The following is a 17,117-nucleotide window of genomic DNA, read 5'->3' as shown; positions in this document are numbered from 1 at the left end:
ATTTATTTTATTGGTTGTCAATGAGATCCATGCATTAAAAAAATTAAATTAAATATATTTGACTCCTTTTTTGTTTTGTGTCAAAAAATACAGCTAAAAAGTAAGAAGTCAAATGACTCAGCTGCCACATCATATATTACGTATTTATTGGTGAACACTTAATGTCTTTTGCTTCTTTTTGACATGGTCTTCAAATCTTTAGTGAACTATGAACGGCCATCATAATAGCAAATAAACGTATTCATGTGCTTAATGCACGAAAACAATGAAAAAATTAGCTCAACGAGTTCTAAAAAGGGTGCTAACGGCCGCGGGACTCCTGCTAGTAATGAGAAGCCTAAAAAATGAAGCCCATTCCTTTGAAATCCCTCACGTGAAAACTGAAAGCCATGCAAATTTCATCCTGGGAAAGTTTTAAAAGAAAACTAATGAAAAAGGCTTGAAAACTTTGAGTTTTAATGATAAGGACAAAATAAAGGATAAAATGAATAGTACCAGGTTTAACTTTTTAGTGCAAAAATATGATTTTTCGTTAAAATGAACAATACTGTGAACTTTTTGTTAAAACTGTCAAGTTTTAAAGCCTCATATTATTCCTTTACTAAAACTCAGCGGACTCATACTGTTCATTACTAGTGCGCGTCCGGTTTTGCCCCTCTGTTGTTGAGCAATTTTTTTGGGTCTGATTTGGTCTGCGGTGTGCACGTGTTGGCCATCGTGGTTGTGTCTTGGTCGTTCTTCACACCGAAGTCACTGCAAGGGTTTGCAATTGCCATCGTTTTTTCTGCTTCTTTCTTTCCATCTTTCTCTCTTAAATCCGATCTCATCGCTTAGAAATCTGGTTGTTCTATTTGTTTCTGCCATCTTTCGTAAAAAAATGGCGTCGTTTTAGGTGTGTTTCTTCATCTGTTTGTTTTTTTTTTTTTTTTTTTTTTTTTACACTTTTTGTTTGGTTATCAAGAAAATTTTCAAGTTCATTTTTTTAGATTCCAGTCTTGGTCTTTTGCGTTGAGTGATTTCTTATTTTGGGGTTTTTTGCATGTGGCTGTTTGATTCGATTGCGTTGTTTATTTCAGGAAAGATTGGTGCTGCAATTTTAGGGTTTTTGCTCCTTCGTGTTTGCAGGTCGTTTTCCAATTAAGGTATGTAATTTATGTTCTTTCTCTTCAATTTTTCGTTGAATACCACTGTAACTTTTGAATTTTTTTGGGTTGTTTTTCGTTTGGGGAATCTATTTTCAATAAAAAAAAAAATATAGCGATGTTTCGTTTTCGCTGTTGTGTTTGTGTGTTTCGATTTTGGGTGTAGATATAAGATTTGGTTTTTTTTATATGCGGTTCCAGGTGCTTAAGGTGTGTGTTTCACGGTTGTTTGCCTTTTTTTTTTTTTTTTCTCCGTTGGTTTTTACTCTGTTTTGTAGCCTTTAAATCCTTAGTCAAATATGTTTATAAATTATTTGAGAAACTGATTGAAAATTTTTTGGTTTGTAGCTATGTAAAGAGAAACCAATTGAAAATGAATGTAATTTTTGTCCCTGTTATCTGAACCATTAAACTAGGATAGGATCGGAAAAATCCCCTTTTTGGTTGCTTTTAAAGGAATGGAACATAGCATTTTCAAACTTCATGTGGAAAATTATGTTAACGAACTAAAAAGCGGATTTTTTTTGTACTTTGTATTCAATGAAGCATGCCATTTGAAGACCAATTTAACTTTTGGTCCATGTGGCCAAAAGTATTGAACCAAAACAGGATATTTTACTAGAAACTCCCCTTTTTTTCTCTACTTTTGAATGAATTAACCAAGATGTTTTAAAGCTCTGTATAAAAAAATTATATAAACTAACTAAAAATCGTTTTTCCCCCTTCTTTTGAATTAATTAAACATGTTATTTCAAAATTAGTAAGGTGGATTGATATTGCAATAAAAAAAATGTTGACTCTTCTTCATACCGGCTTATTTTTAAGAGATTTATAATGTTGCCTGTCATGTTAAAATTTTGGGTCTATTTTTTTAAATTTTTTTATCAGTTCTCTGTCTTTGCAGTTGAATTGAATTATTCTAAAGTACATAAATTTTAAAAGTCATATTCATGGGACCTGAATTTTCTTTTTGTTGTTAAAATGAGTGGCTTCATTTTGTTGTTATGATGAGTAGCGTGACTGATGTTACAGCTTTTTTGTATGGTTTTGTGGAGATTTTATCTTTTTCTATTTGGAATTGTCTGCAGATTAATATTAGCAGAATAAAAAATTTAAGCTACGTTTGAATTTGGATTCCAATTCTTCTGCACTGAGTTACTTTCATCTATCAAATTGATTGGCCATTCTCTATATTTGTAAGTATTCTCTGCATATATTGTATGAAATATTATATTTCTTTTTTTTTCTTGGTCAACTGTATAATTATTTTGTGTGAGATTGTGATTGGCATGAGCCTCTATTATACATGAGATACTTCTTTTTAGAAATGTTTTAATTGCATTGCAAGCTTCAGCTAGATTCAAACTATAATTTCAACTCTATGTTCTGCATGAAAAATGGGCTTGGTTTTATCAATGAATTTATGTATTCTGTACTTTATCTATGTTCCTATTTCTCAATTAGATAATAGGATTGAGCTACATTCAGATTATAATTTTAGGTGAACAATGTTTGTTGAGATTGACAGATGCACGTAAACACATGCATCTATTTTTGGGAATTCATATATTCTTTCAAAACAATTTATTGTCTTCTGTTTTCTCACATTTTTATTTGTAATTTGAGGCTTAATATATGTGTTTGGTCAACGAGATGTGTTATTTGTAAATGTTTGGTTGTTGGTTGTGTTGATGCACAAAACTGGATGTCTTGGAACAACGTAAATCCGACCGTGAATCTGCATAAAATGTAAATGACACAAGAGCTATCGTGGTTCACCCCAAGGTTTGGGCTACGTCCACACTGATTGTATTGTATTTCTCTGTTGAAGAGGGAGAGAGAGCTTAGGGGATGTGAGGAGCTTTGAGAGGGGGTGAGAGGCTTCAGAAATGGCCTCTGAGGGTGAGAATGAGCCTCTTTAGAATGAGGGTAGGAGTCCCCTTTTATAGAATAAGGGGCTCCTCCTCCTTTACAAAGTATGGGCTTTAGTGTGAGGCCCAAATACAAGGCCCAAGGCCCAAATATACGAGGCCCTAAATATGGTATAAACAGGTTGCATTTTTTTGGTCACTGAGTGTCAATATTGTTGATAATATTGGTATTTGCATTTTATGGTAAGTGGATTAAGCTTGACTGTTTATTCTTCTGTTTGTGAATTGGTTATTGTTGATCGATATTATTCTTTGTTTGTTGCTGTTTTGGTCTTCGTTTAGAAACTCAACTATAATTATTTGTTTTCATACGATGTAAAAAATTTGTGTTGCAGTTCTCTGTTTTCTATTTTGTTTATTAAGATTTTGTTTATTGAATAGAATTTTATTTTTTGATGTGTAATAAAAAATTGGTTGACTTTTTCCAAGGATTGACGCTGCTGTGTTTTTGGAGTTTCAGCTCTTAAAGTAAGTAATTTAGGCATTTGAATTCTTCAGTTTTAAGTTTTTGTGTATCTCATGGTTGTTTTATATTTTTCTCAAGTTTCTGGAAATATATAATTGATTTTTTTAAAGCATTTATATATCTATGTTGTGTTTTTGTTTGAAATTTGTGTTATATGTTTGTTGACACCTCTTTTTGCCTCTTTTTTTCCTCTTTAATATGGTTTGCGTTGCAGTGATTTGGTTGAAAGTTTTATAAAAATTATTTTCCATCATATCAAAAAGACCTATAAATGCTTTAACAACTGATGCTCTAGAGCAACAAAAAGATTTTGTCAATGGTCAAGACAATGTTTTTACTGAATATAGCCATCAGTGTAAAAGAGTGTGTAGAATAAGTTGCATAGAAAACTGTGTCAACACTGTCTCATCCAAAAGTAGTCCCACTGTTCCTCAAAATTCACAAAGTAAATATCAATATGGCAATAGCATGTGTCATGCTCAGCAAGATGTTTCTTCTACAATTTCCAGTAACTCAACAATTTCCAATGAATTAGAGCATATAACTTCAGTTTGAAAAACTTCTCGCTTTCGTAATAAAAAAAAGGTAAAAATGTTGTCAATGCATTAGATCATCCAACAAACAGTGTTTAAAAAAACTGTTCATAACCAGGATGACAATTTTATGAATAGAGGTCAAGCGTTTTTTATTTATAAATTAATTTAATTTATTGTAAATTATGATTTTAACACTGCCTTAATAATATTATACTCATCATTTGTTCATTTGTTTTTGTTTTTGTGCATATCCTATCATGTAGGAGTTCTTAAAGAATATGTTAGGAGATAAAAGTTATAAATGCATTTATTGTAGTGCTCATTTTTTGTTAAAAGAGTCTCTAAAACAAAAGTGTAAAAATGATCAGCCTATTTTTACTCTTTGCTGCCAACAAGGAAAAATAAAGTTTCCAAATCCAAAATCGCCGCCAGCTTTTTTAGATTACTTGCTTGATCCAACTAAAGGCCTTAAATGTTCATCATTTCGAGAAAATATTAGAGCTTACAATTTTATGTTTTCATTTATTTCAATGGGAGCCAAAGTTGATAACTCAATTAACAATAGTTCAGGTCCTTACATTTTTAAAATTAGCAGTTCAGTTTGTCATTTAATGGGATTTCTTTTATCTGTTAATAATGAGTCACCAAAATTTGCTCAATTTTATGTCTATGATACATACAATGAGGTGGAAAATCGTCTTAGATCTTTTAATTCTGATTGAAGGAATGAAAGACTTGATCCAACAATTGTAGAAGGCTTGATTAGAATGTTTGATGAATCAAATGAATTGGTAAAAAATATTTGAACAACGAGAGATAAATTTGAAAATGATGGCCTTTGCTCTTTGAAAATGACATTGTTAGGAAGACAACTAAATGGTGGAAAACAATATGAGGAACCAACCTACAAGTGATAAAATAGGTGGTTTTGGTAGTTGGAGATATAGTACTCTTTGATTCCAATGAAGATATTATTATAGAGTTTAAAAGTGAAGAATTAAAACGTGTCACAAAATTGAATCCTAAATTTATGTTTCTACAGTATCCTATTCTTTTTCCATTCGGTGAAGATGGTTATAGATCAGATTTAAAATGGAGCGAAAATTATAAAGGTAAAAAAACTAAGAGACAGAGAGCGCCCATGAGAGCTTTTATTGCTTATCAAATGCAAGAATGAGAACTACCATTACCTGCATTGTTAAGAAGAGGTAGACTTTTTCAATAATATTTGGTGAATTTTTTTGCAACACTTGAAGAAGATATATTAGATTACATTAGACAAAATCAAAAGAATTTGAGAAGTAAAGTTTATAAAGGAATATATGATGCATTCTCAAAAGGTGATAATGATACAAATAATTTAGGACATAAAATTGTGTTACTCGCTTCGTATACAGAAAATCCTAGATATATGATCAATAATTATCAAGATGCTATGATTATTTGTAGAGAATATGGACATCCTAATTTGTTCATAACATTTACCTGTAATGTTAAATGGCTAGAAATAACAAGAAAATTTGAAAACAAACCTGGATTTAAACCTGAAGATAGACCTGATATAATTTTTAGAGTGTTTAAAATGAAACTTGATCACATGCTTGATTTTATCAAATCTGGAAAGCCTTTTGGGAAGGATGTAAGTTTTCAAAACTTATTCTTCCATTTATGTCAAATTTTTTTTTTGGGGTTTTATTATTGTTGTGAAATTGACTTTTTTTTCTTTTGTTTGTTTTTCATTTTTCCTTTCTCACAAGCAGATGTTTGTACAATTGAATTTCAAAAAAGAGGTTTACCTCATTTCCATATGTTAATATGGCTTAAAACAAACATGAAATGCTTTTCTGCATTAGATATAGACTCTATTATTTCAGCTGAATTGCCAGACAAAACTGTTAATCTCCAAATATAGGAAATAGTTAATTAATCAATTTAGGGTTCATGGTCCCTGTGGTGACAATAATCCAAAATCTCCTTGCAAGTGAGAAAATAAATGCTCTAAACATTTTCCTAAACCATGCAAAAGCAAAACAATTTTTTAGGCAAATGGTTTTTTGGTGTACAGACGTCGTGAAGATGATGAAAAATTTGTGATTAAAAATGGAATAAAAGTTGATAATAGTTTTGTTGTTCCTTACAATACAGTTTTGTTGTTCCTTACAGTACAGAGTTGCTATTAAAATACAATGCACATATAACTATTGAATCATGTTGTCAATCAATGCTTAAAAAATATTAGTTCAAATATATAAATAAAGGTTCCGATAGAGCGCGATTAGTTCTACAGGAAAATTCAGATATTGAGATTGTTGGAGCAATATTAGAAAATATGAAAATCATAAAGAAAATCACAACATCAATAGTATACAAGATTAATATAAACAACTAGAGTGAAAGTTAGGAAAACTGACAAACTTTGAAGATTGAGGCTTGCATAAATGCAATGTCCTAAAGACAGAATTTCGCCCCTACTCTTGTGCTTGTAGTTCGGTAGGCGTCCGTCTCCCAGGATTCAACAATCTATAATCCGAAGTCAAAGCACTTCAATCTTCGGACTCTGGCGAACTTCATATATTCTGTACTCTCAAGACACGACTCGGATTTCTACTTGGACATTGGAGAAAACTCTTCTCTTTTTTTTCTGTTAGACATGTGGGATGCTTGAGTTTATATAGAACTCAAGCCACCCTTTTTGAAACAATATGACTGTTGTCTAAAGTTTCAATGAACAGATACAACTCATGAATTTGTATTCAACTATGACACATGACTCTTATTTTTCATTCATACAAAAATTAAATATTATAATATTAATTATAATATATAATTTCCAACAGAGATATTAGCATATCTTAATTGTAGATACATATCGCCTTATGAGGCTGTTTGGAGATTATTTCAATATTCTATACATCATAGACAACCTTCAGTTGAATAATTGCTTGTTCATTTACCATTAGAACTAGGGGTGGGCACTTGAACCCGAAAACCAAAACCAAAACCAAATCGAATCGTACTGAACGGTTTGGTTTTGTAGTTTCAAAATGGTTTCGGTTTGAAACCAAACTGAATGAAGGAAAAAAAGTTTGGTTTCGGTTCCGGCCATCCAAAACCAAACCAAAACCAAAACCGCATAACTTTATTAAATGTTAAATTCTAATTGGTTATTTCATTGAGTCCATACATTTAGTATGGACTCAACCACATCATAACACAGCCACATAATTTCTTTCTTTTCTTTCTTCTAGTCTGTACTCTTTCTTTATTCATCTAACTCTCTCTCTCAGTCTCCACTCTCCAGACTCTCCCTCTCTCTTGGTCTTCCCTCCGGCCTCCACTTCATTCTAGCTCCTAGCCTCTAGAGTTCAGAGTGCTAATATGATAAGAACTATGATTTATCACTTGTTTTAGTTAAATTTACTCATACATTTGAGATTAATTTTAGGGTTGGGTTTTGAATCAAAAGGGGATTTGGTTTTTTGTTGGTTAGTCTTCGATTTTTCTTCGTTCATAAACATTAGAATGTCAGAATGTTGTTGATTGGTATTCCCATAAAATCCTAAAAATAATTGCACTTACATGGATTTGAGTTGAAAGCATATATGATATTTGCATATTGGTGACATGGGAATAATGGGTAGATAGGTTTCCGCCCAGTAAACTGTATACACATACCTACACGAATTGAATATGCCCCCTTGATTAAGGAGATATTGAATGAGAGATGGGTTGCCATGGGAGGACCAACTGCTGTAGCTGTCAATTCAAACCATTTGTTTGTTCACCTTGGAGATCTAGTCAAAAATTAGTTGTGACTCTTACAACGCGGGACACACATTCTTGTGATTAATCTAAGCTCCCATTGAATGTTCAAATTGCCACAAGTGTGTGTCTTGAAAAGCAAAGAAAAGAATAAGAAAATTTATCAGATGACACGAAGTACAAAAAGCTACACATAATTTTTGGTACATGGCAGCACAGCCAGGATGTGCAAACGTTATAAATGTTGCTCATAGAAGATATGCAAAATGAAAAACAAACAATAATGTTGCTCATAGAAGAGAATTGAAGTGTATTTCAAAGGAAAATGAAATGAGATACAACTAGGTAACCATAATAGTTTTTTCAAACAATGAGACCAAACCAAAACCATTTAAAACCAAACCGAACTGAACCAAATGGTTTGGTTTCATTTCAATTTTAGTCTCAAAACCGCACCGAACCAAACCACAAAAACTTGTGGTTTTGATTTTGGTTTCACTCAAAACCGCACCAAACCGAACCGCGCCCACCCCTAATTAGAACAAAATATTGTATTTAGCGGTGATCAACCATTGCAATTAATCATTTAATCAAAAAGCTTTTGAACACACTATGTTAACAAGTTGGTTCGAGACAAACAAAATTTTCAGTGAAGCACGTGAACTAACTTATCCACAAATTCGTACAAAAATTTTGTATGATACACGAAACAAAACTTGGAAATTGAGAAAACATAAGGGATCGATTGGTAGAATAGCATATGTACATCCAACATATGGAGAATTATATTATTTAAGAATGCTTTTAAATTTAAAAAAAGGTGCAATGAGTTTTGATGATTTGAAAACCATTGATGGTATTGTATTCGTATCATTCTGCATGTAAATTATTAGGACTATTAGGTGATGATAAAGAATGAATTGAAGCTTTGTCAAATGTTGTGAATTCATCATCTGCTCAATTGAGACAATTGTTTGTCACAATAATTTTATTTTGTGATGTAGCCAGTCCTCAAATTTTTTTTGATAATCATTGACAAAATATGTATGATGGCATTTTATACAAATTGCGTCAGACTTTTAGAATTCCAAATATGATTGTGCCAGAAAATGAATTGAAAAATTCTATGTTATTTGAATTAGAATTACTTTTTAATAATGCATCTACCTCTTTAAAAAAATATCACCTACTCATGCTAGATACAGATAAAATGTTGGAAATAAAAAACAGGCTTGTGAGAGAAGAATTAAATTATGATTGTGAAGAACTTAACAAAAAACACAATGTTTTAAAATCACAGCTTAATGAATATCAAAAACAAGTTTATAATTCTATTATAAATGTTGTAAATACAAAAAAAAAAAAGAAAAAAAAAAGAAAAGAAAAGAGGTCTATTTTTTGTTTATGGACATAACGGTACTAGAAAAACTTTTTTTGGTGGAACCAGAGAAGATATAATAAATGCTTCCATAAATAATTCTTATTTATGGCTCCATTTCAAAAAATTTTGTTTGAAAGAAAATATGAGATTGTAAAAAAAAACAGATTAAGCATGGAAGAAAAAGATAAAATAAGTTCTTTTGCAAATTGGATTTTAAAAATAGGTAATGGATAGATTAACAACACAAATAATACAAATAATACAAATTATATAAATGATAGAGATACATCTTTAATTGAGATACCTGAAGATTTCATAGTTAATTGTTCTACAACTTCTATACATTCAATTTTTTCTGCAACTTACCCCAATTTTGATAACTCTTTTAACAATTTAGCATATTTAAGAGAAAGATCTATTATAACACCTCGGAATGCAACTGTTACAAAAGTGAATAATTATATAATTGATTTATTGCCTAGAGAACAATATACATTTTTGAGTTATGATTCTTTATGTTCTTCAAATGCAAATGTTGAAAATCTTGAAATAATGTATCCCATTAAATTTTTAGACAAACTTGAGTTCAACGGTTTACCTACACATAATTTGGTTTTAAAAATCAGAATGCCCATTATGTTGTTACGAAATTTAAATCAATTTTTGGGTTTGTGTAATGGAACTAGATTAGTTGTTACTCAATTGTTTAATAGAATTATAGAAGCTAAAATTCTTGTTGGAGCAAATATTGATCACAAAGTTTTCATCCCAAGAATTACTCTTACAGCTACAGAAAACAAGTAGCCATTCATTTTTAAAAGACGTCAATTTCCAGTTAGACCATGTTATGCAATGACAATAAACAAAAGCCAAGGACAATCTCTCAAACAAGTTGGTCTATATATTCCATAACCTGTTTTCACACATGGTCAATTATATGTTGCATTGTCAAGAGTCATCAAGAGAAGGTTTAAAAAATTTAATAGAACAACAGAAAACAATCTTAAAAACTAAACTATAAATATTGTATTTAAAGATGTCTTGCAAAATTTACAGGAAAATTCTTAATTTCATTGTCCTTAATAATTCCTTTTACAAAATTTTGATTACGTGTATACTTTTATTGGTTATTACATTGTATATAAATCCAAGTCACAAAATATATAGTTTACTTTGGTAAATATAAAATCTTTTATCTATATTGTTAAAACTCTTTGTTACAAGATGTTAGATATTTCTTTAGTTTGCTTAACACATTTTCTCTATTTTCATGCAGTTATCAAAGCTTTTTCTCAATATTCCCGTGCTGTCATGTCTGCCACGCCCGGTTTTGCCCATCAGTTGCTGAGCAATTTTTAGCCCTTTTACTGAATGTGTAGTGAATGGGCACTTTTACCCCTCTATTATCTTGGCTGCCACGTGTTTCCCAGCCTTCGAAACTACTGTTTCGTTCTGTAGGTTGAGTGTTTGTCACGTGTCGGTGATCTAATGGGGTTTGCTTTTTTAGCTTTCGTCCCTTATTTTCTTCTTTCCCTCGACTTTCATTTTAGTTTGGACTCCCGTGTTTTCTCCGACTTCTGTGTTTTCTTGGTTTTGTGAGTTTTGTTCCCTTTCCTTGCATTTTTTTGTTGTTGTTAGTTTCTTTTCATACTGTTTCATACAATTTTGGGTAAATTACAAAAAACTACATCAATTATTGGTGTCACGACACTTTTATACCTCATCTTTTAAAATTGATAATGTCATACCTCATCTTACAAATTTGTGCCAATGTTATACCTTCCGTTAGCTTGGCGTGAATTTCTTAGTTAAATGCTGACGTGGCTTGATCCGGGGCCTATTTTCTATTAAAAAATTATTAAAAACTAAAAAAAAAATTAATATTTGTTATATATTAAAATAATAAATAAAAGTTAAAAAAAAATAGAAAAAAAAAACCAACACTCAGTTCGTCCCCTTCCCCCATTCTCTCTCTTCTCCCTATTTTCATCTTCTCCCCCTTCCTACAACTGCAACCCAGAAAAAAGAAGAGAAAAAAAACCAATTTGTCTTCCCCACTTCCACCCCCCCCACCCCCTCTTCTTCCCGCACCCAACCTCCCCACCTTCACACCCACCCTTCCTGCAACTGGGTTTCCTTTTTTTTTTTTGTCCTTCTCTCTTCTTCTTCTTCTTCTTTTGCAGGTTGGGTGGGTGGGTGGGTGATTCACGACCAAGCAACGGAAGGTATAACATTAGCATAAATTCGTAAGATAAGATGTGACATTGTCAATTTTAAAAGATGAGGTATGAAAGTGTCGTGACACCAATAATTGAGGTAGTTTTTTTGTCATTTACCGTACAATTTTTTTAAATAACTAAATTTTTTCCCCTTCTTTTGAATGAATTAAACATGTTATTTCAAAATTAGTCCGGTGGATTGATATTGCAATAAAAAAATGTTGACTCTTTTTCATGCCAACTTATTTTCAAGAGATTTCTAATGTTGTATGTCATGTTAAATTTTGGCTCTATTTTAAAAAAAAAATTATTAGTCCTTTGTGTAACAACCCGTCCCCGAAAACTATGGTTTTTATAATTTTAAAATGTGAAATTTTGAAAATGCCCTTCGAGGCACATGCATTGACTTTTGTTGACTACCTTGTCGAGTCACGTAAGATCCATTTTCTTAGCGTATCCTCGTAGTACTCGTGGCTACGAATGCATGGGCGTAAACGGAACGTAATTTGGAGTTATAACAAAAGTTATGGGCGAGTAAAAATAGGGACAAAATAGTCATTTAAATATTTTCTAGAATGCTCCAGATTTTTGGAGCAAAATTTGGAAAGCTAGGTGTGTGGCCCAGATTAAAGGGAAGAAAAGATGGGCGGTAGAGATGAAATATAAAGGAGAGAAAGGTGAAAGAGATAGTAGAGGAGCATCGGATCACCCTTGACCTTGTTCCTCCCCATCGACCATACCCATTCTGCGCTATTCCGACGTGATTTTCGTCAATTTTTCGCATCAAATCGCCGCCACCCACCACCTGAAAAACATTCCATGATCTCCCATCTTCCATTTCCAATCAAATTTCATTAGATTTAACCTTAATTTCATGAAGAACGGAATTCGTGGGTTCCGGGGGTGCCACGACGGAAATCCGACGATCGTGAAGCTAACTCCATCAACCACCACCACCAATAGACTCTCCTTAACCTCAGAAACAAAGCCCATGCATTGGTTGGGGCATCGAAGCTTGTTTAGAGTCGAATCAAAACCACCCATTTCTAGGGTTTCTGATGGGTTCGTGGCGATTTGAGGCTTTTTCCGGTCAAATTGGACTTGGCTGCAGGTATGAAACTTACTCTTCTCATTGAGATCTTCATTTTCGTGAAATTTGGGAATTTTTAGAAATAGTTGATTTTTTCGGAGAGTCAGGGCGGCCGACCATCGTGTTCAGCGGCACGTGGGCCGAGACCCCACATGACCTTCCTAAGCTAAGTCTGATACTCTAATTGCATAAGTGAAGTCTAATTAGCGAAATTCCATTGTTTGGGTACAATTTCGCTAACTCCGTCAACCACTACCACCCATTTCTAGGGTTTCCAACGGGTACGTGGCGATTTGAGGTTTTTTCCAGTCAAATTGGACTTGTCCACATGTATGAAACTTGCTTTACTCATTGAGATCTTCATTTATGTCAAAATTTGGGAATTTTTAGAAATAGTTGCTTTTTTCGGCAAGTCGGGGCGGCCGACCGCCGTGTGCGGCGGCGTGTGAGCCGAGACCCCACATGACATTCCTAAGCTAAGTCTGATACTCCAATTGCATAAGTGAAGTCTGATTAACGAAATTCCATTGTTTGGGTACAATTTCGCTAAGGTCTGCCACTTGATCCTTATTTGAATCGACGATCAAACTATTGAATCGTCACCAAACTTTAGTAGGTTATTATTAATAATATTTGAGAAAAATAGGAACTAACGGATCACAAATCTGATGTGCGGATCTTCCCAATTGGATTCCTAAGTTCGTAAAATAAAATGTTGACCGCCACTTGAATTTACAATTGGCAGAGATCCGACCATTGGATCGTAATGAAACTTTAGTATGATGTTTTAAAAGCATAATGTGGATATTTGGAAGTTACAAATTGAAAATCTGTGATGCAGATCTTCTGGATCGAGTTACATAGGGTTGTGGACCTTACCGTCGATCTTTGATCGACGGTTGACTTTTGGTCAATGGGTCTCAAATCATTCTAGAATGTCTTTGGGAAATGTGTTTTATGTAAGTTACGTGTTCTATCGATAAGAATTCTGAGACGTGACTAAATATAGGGCCAGGCCTAAATTTGGAAGGATTGGACTGGACATGTTTTAAAACGGAACGGGCCGGGTATAAGAAATTTGAACATTGGAACCGGACCTAACCCGGCCAACTAAAAACGGGCCGGTTCAGGGCAGGTGCATGGGTCCTTTTTATTTTTTATTTTTAAGAACAATTTAACAATTACAGAACTTTGAACCTTGTAAATAGTCTCTAAATTACAAAACTTGCAAATAGTTTCCACTATCAATAAAATACTCAATTTTCCTTCCAAGTTTGAAGATTCAACGCAAAGATTGCACAGGTTGCTGAAATGCCCATTAGGTTCAACACAAGGCTTGTAGATTCAAGCAAGTCTGCAAATTTAAACAAAACATAAATAATAAATTCCCAATTCAAATTTCAAACAATATGAAATGCCCAATAGGTACGGTATAAACATTTGAATCCTAATCCCTAAATCCCAAATTCCCAATTCCTATGAAGGCAAATTTATGAACTGGGTTTGGGGTATTAAGAACTGGTCAATAGAGTGAGCGATTGCAGAAAACCCTAACTCCCAAATCTAGAAAATTAATTAGAGAGAATCAGAGATTACATAAACCCTAAATCCCTAAATCCAAAAAATTAACAAGAGAGTTAAAAATTAAGAGTTCAGAAATTATTGTAGACATTGAAATTTCGGTGGCATAAATGTTAGCCATTGCATTAAAATTACATTTGTAAACATTGAAATTTTGGTGAAATAAATGTTGACCATTGTATTAAAATTACAACCTTCATTCACTTCACCTACATCATACACTAAGTTCACCTACAACATCCACCAAGTTTCACCTACAAACATCCACCAAGTTTCACCTACAACATCCACCAAAATTCACCTACAACATCCACCAAAACAAATGGATGGTGGTGATTCGTTCCCAAAGCCTATAAATAGGCTCCTCCATCAAAGAATCAAGGAACCAATTCACAAATACATTTCTCTACTCCCAAATTGGAAGAGAATCCCCCAAATCTTTGAAGCTTTGAAACTCTAAAGCTCTCAAGGTTCCCGAAGAATCAAGAAAGCTCTCTTCGTTCTTCGTTCTTCGTTCATCGTTCTTCCAAGATCAAGCCCCGACGGCCCTTGGATCAACCATCCACCAATTCAAGATCAAGCCCCAAAGGCCCTTGAAGAACTTCCACCAATTCAAGATCAAGCCCCGACGGCCCTTGAAGAAAGTACCATCGTTCATCATCCGTTCTTCCAAGATCAAGCTCCGACGGTCCTTGGATCAACAACATCAACAAATCCACACATCCAACCGTTCTTCAAGATCAAGCCCAAAAACCCTTGAAGATCAGTTCATCACCGTTATTCAAGATCAAACCTTAACGGCCCTTGAAGAAACACTCATCCTCAAGATCAAGCCCCAACGGCTCCTTGAAGATCCGCTCAAATCCACCTTCAAAGATCAAGCCCACGGCCCCTTGAAGAAACTTCCAACAGTTCATCCAAGATCAAGCCTCGACGGCCCTTGGATCAACGAAACATCCACAAATCAACACCTTACGGAGATCGAATCAGAGGATCAAGATAAAGAGATTGTAACCCTACAAATCCATTAACACCAAAATCTTTCTTTGTACACGTTGTTCTTGTTTCAGGAATTTTTCGTGTTCACAAATTGGCACGCCCAGTGGGACCATCTCTACCTCTCATCTCTTTCTCCGTTCAAGAAATTCGAGCACACTTCTAAAATCAATGGCATCAAGGAAGGCTCAAGCTGTTCCCACAACCAACACGAAGAACAAGAGCATCCTTGCCGCAGGCGGCGCCATTTCAGGCATCATAACTCGAAGCAAGGCAAGAGCTTTTGTTGCCTCCTCTTCCACCCCTACATCAACCCTGCCAAAGGAATAAGAGTACCCGAGGTACGAACCTGTGATCACCCTGGCCTCGCTAAGGGCACCAAGGGAGGAAACCCCGAAGAAGTACTCTGAGTCTTTATTTTCCGATGCTGACTCAAGCGACAGCACATCCATGCAAGTTATGGTTACCGGAGCAACTTCAATCGAAGAGCAGCTGGCTCAGATGAATGAAGCAATTGCAAAGTTAACCCGAACTGTGGAAGAAAAAAACTTACAAATTGTAGCACTCGTCAACCGACTGGAGCCGCAGGATGGCGAGAAACCCAACCCGAAGATTGATCATCTGAAGAAGGAAGACGACGAAGAAGACGAGCCCCTGGTGAAGAAAATCGATGTGAAGCCAGAGCCTGACCAAGCAGCGGCACTCATGGGATCTCTTTCTATCCAGCAGCTGCAAGAGATGATCACCAACACCATCAAGGCACAGTATGAAGGAAGCTCTCATGCCTCAACGTTGTACTCGAAGCCTTACTCCAGGAAGATCGACGCCTTAAGGATGCCGAAGGGCTATCAACCGCCGAAGTTTATGCAATTTGACGGAAAGGGAAACCCAAAGCAACATGTCGCACATTTCGTCGAAACCTGCAACAATGCAGGGACGGATGGAGATTACCTCGCCAAGCAGTTTGTGCGCTCGTTAAAAGGAAACGCCTTTGAGTGGTACACAGACCTGGAGCCCGAGTCCATCAACAGCTGGGAACAGTTGGAAAGGGAATTCCTCAACCGCTTCTACAGTACCCGCCGCACTGTGAACATGCTAGAGCTGACGAGCACGAAACAATGGAGGGAAGAACCAGTCATGGACTACATCAACCGATGGCGTAATCTAAGCCTCGACTGTAAGGACAGGCTCTCCGAGATTTCTTCAATCGAGATGTGCATCCAGGGCATGCAATGGGGTTTACAATACATCCTTCAAGGTATCAAGCCACGGACTTTTAAAGAATTAGCCACCCGTGCCCACGACATGGAACTGAGCATCGCCCACCATGGAAAGAATGAGCCAATCACCGATTTCAAAATGGATAAGGTGTTTACTTCAAGAGCAGACAATCATGGGAAAAAGCCCGCCAAGGAAGCTTTTACCACCAAAACCATCCCTATCAAGACCTCGTCAGCACCCGTCAAAATCTCTTTCAATAACAAAGCAAAGGAGATAAAAAGAAGTGAGCCTTCCCACACCCAAGATAGGTACAAAAACACTTTGAGGGAACTGGAACAGAAGGTATACCCTTTTCCAGACTCCGACATGGATGCAATGCTGGACGACTTGCTGGAAAAGAAGGTGATTGAGTTGCCTGAATGCAAACGCCCTGAAGAGATGAATCGTACCAACGATCCCAAGTACTGCAAGTACCATCGTATCGTGGGTCATCATGTGGGCAAATGTTTCATCCTAAAAGAACTCATCATGAAGTTGGCACAGCAAGGGCGGATTAAGCTCGACCTAGAAGACACAGCCGCAACGCATACCACTACGATCGTGTTCGGGTCCTTTGATCCTGTGCCTCTTCAAGAAATACCCGACCATTCCTATCAATGGACAAGTTACACGGCACCTTCTGCACAACCATCATTGGGGGCAAACGACCAGGATGCACCTATCGATGATGAAGAAGGGTGGACATTGGTGACCTATAAGAAGACGAGGAAGCCAAGACCACAAGCTATAAAG

The 17,117-nt window shown here is 35.1% G+C and overlaps 1 long non-coding RNA gene across 3 annotated transcripts; it reads left to right on the top strand.

Annotated features, from left to right (window-relative positions):
* The first annotated feature begins 649 nt into the window (after positions 1-649).
* On the top strand, positions 650-10,792 carry LOC126614530 (uncharacterized). Of its 3 annotated transcripts, XR_007620412.1 has the most exons (5): positions 650-892; positions 1,077-1,142; positions 2,231-2,338; positions 3,503-3,541; positions 10,495-10,792. It is a non-coding gene; the product is annotated as an uncharacterized LOC126614530 (long non-coding RNA). The 3 variants fall into 3 exon arrangements; XR_007620411.1 differs by lacking the exons at positions 3,503-3,541; positions 10,495-10,792 and adding an exon at positions 3,195-3,495 and having other exon boundaries at positions 2,231-2,824; XR_007620410.1 differs by lacking the exons at positions 3,503-3,541; positions 10,495-10,792 and having other exon boundaries at positions 657-892; positions 2,231-3,495.
* Positions 10,793-17,117: the final 6,325 nt, after the last annotated feature.

Source organism: Malus sylvestris, chromosome 3 (assembly GCF_916048215.2).
Source record: "Malus sylvestris chromosome 3, drMalSylv7.2, whole genome shotgun sequence".
In the NCBI taxonomy this organism is placed as follows: domain Eukaryota; kingdom Viridiplantae; phylum Streptophyta; class Magnoliopsida; order Rosales; family Rosaceae; genus Malus; species Malus sylvestris.
The sequence above is the reverse complement of the archived record's forward strand: the minus strand, read 5'-3'. Positions and strand labels throughout refer to the sequence as shown.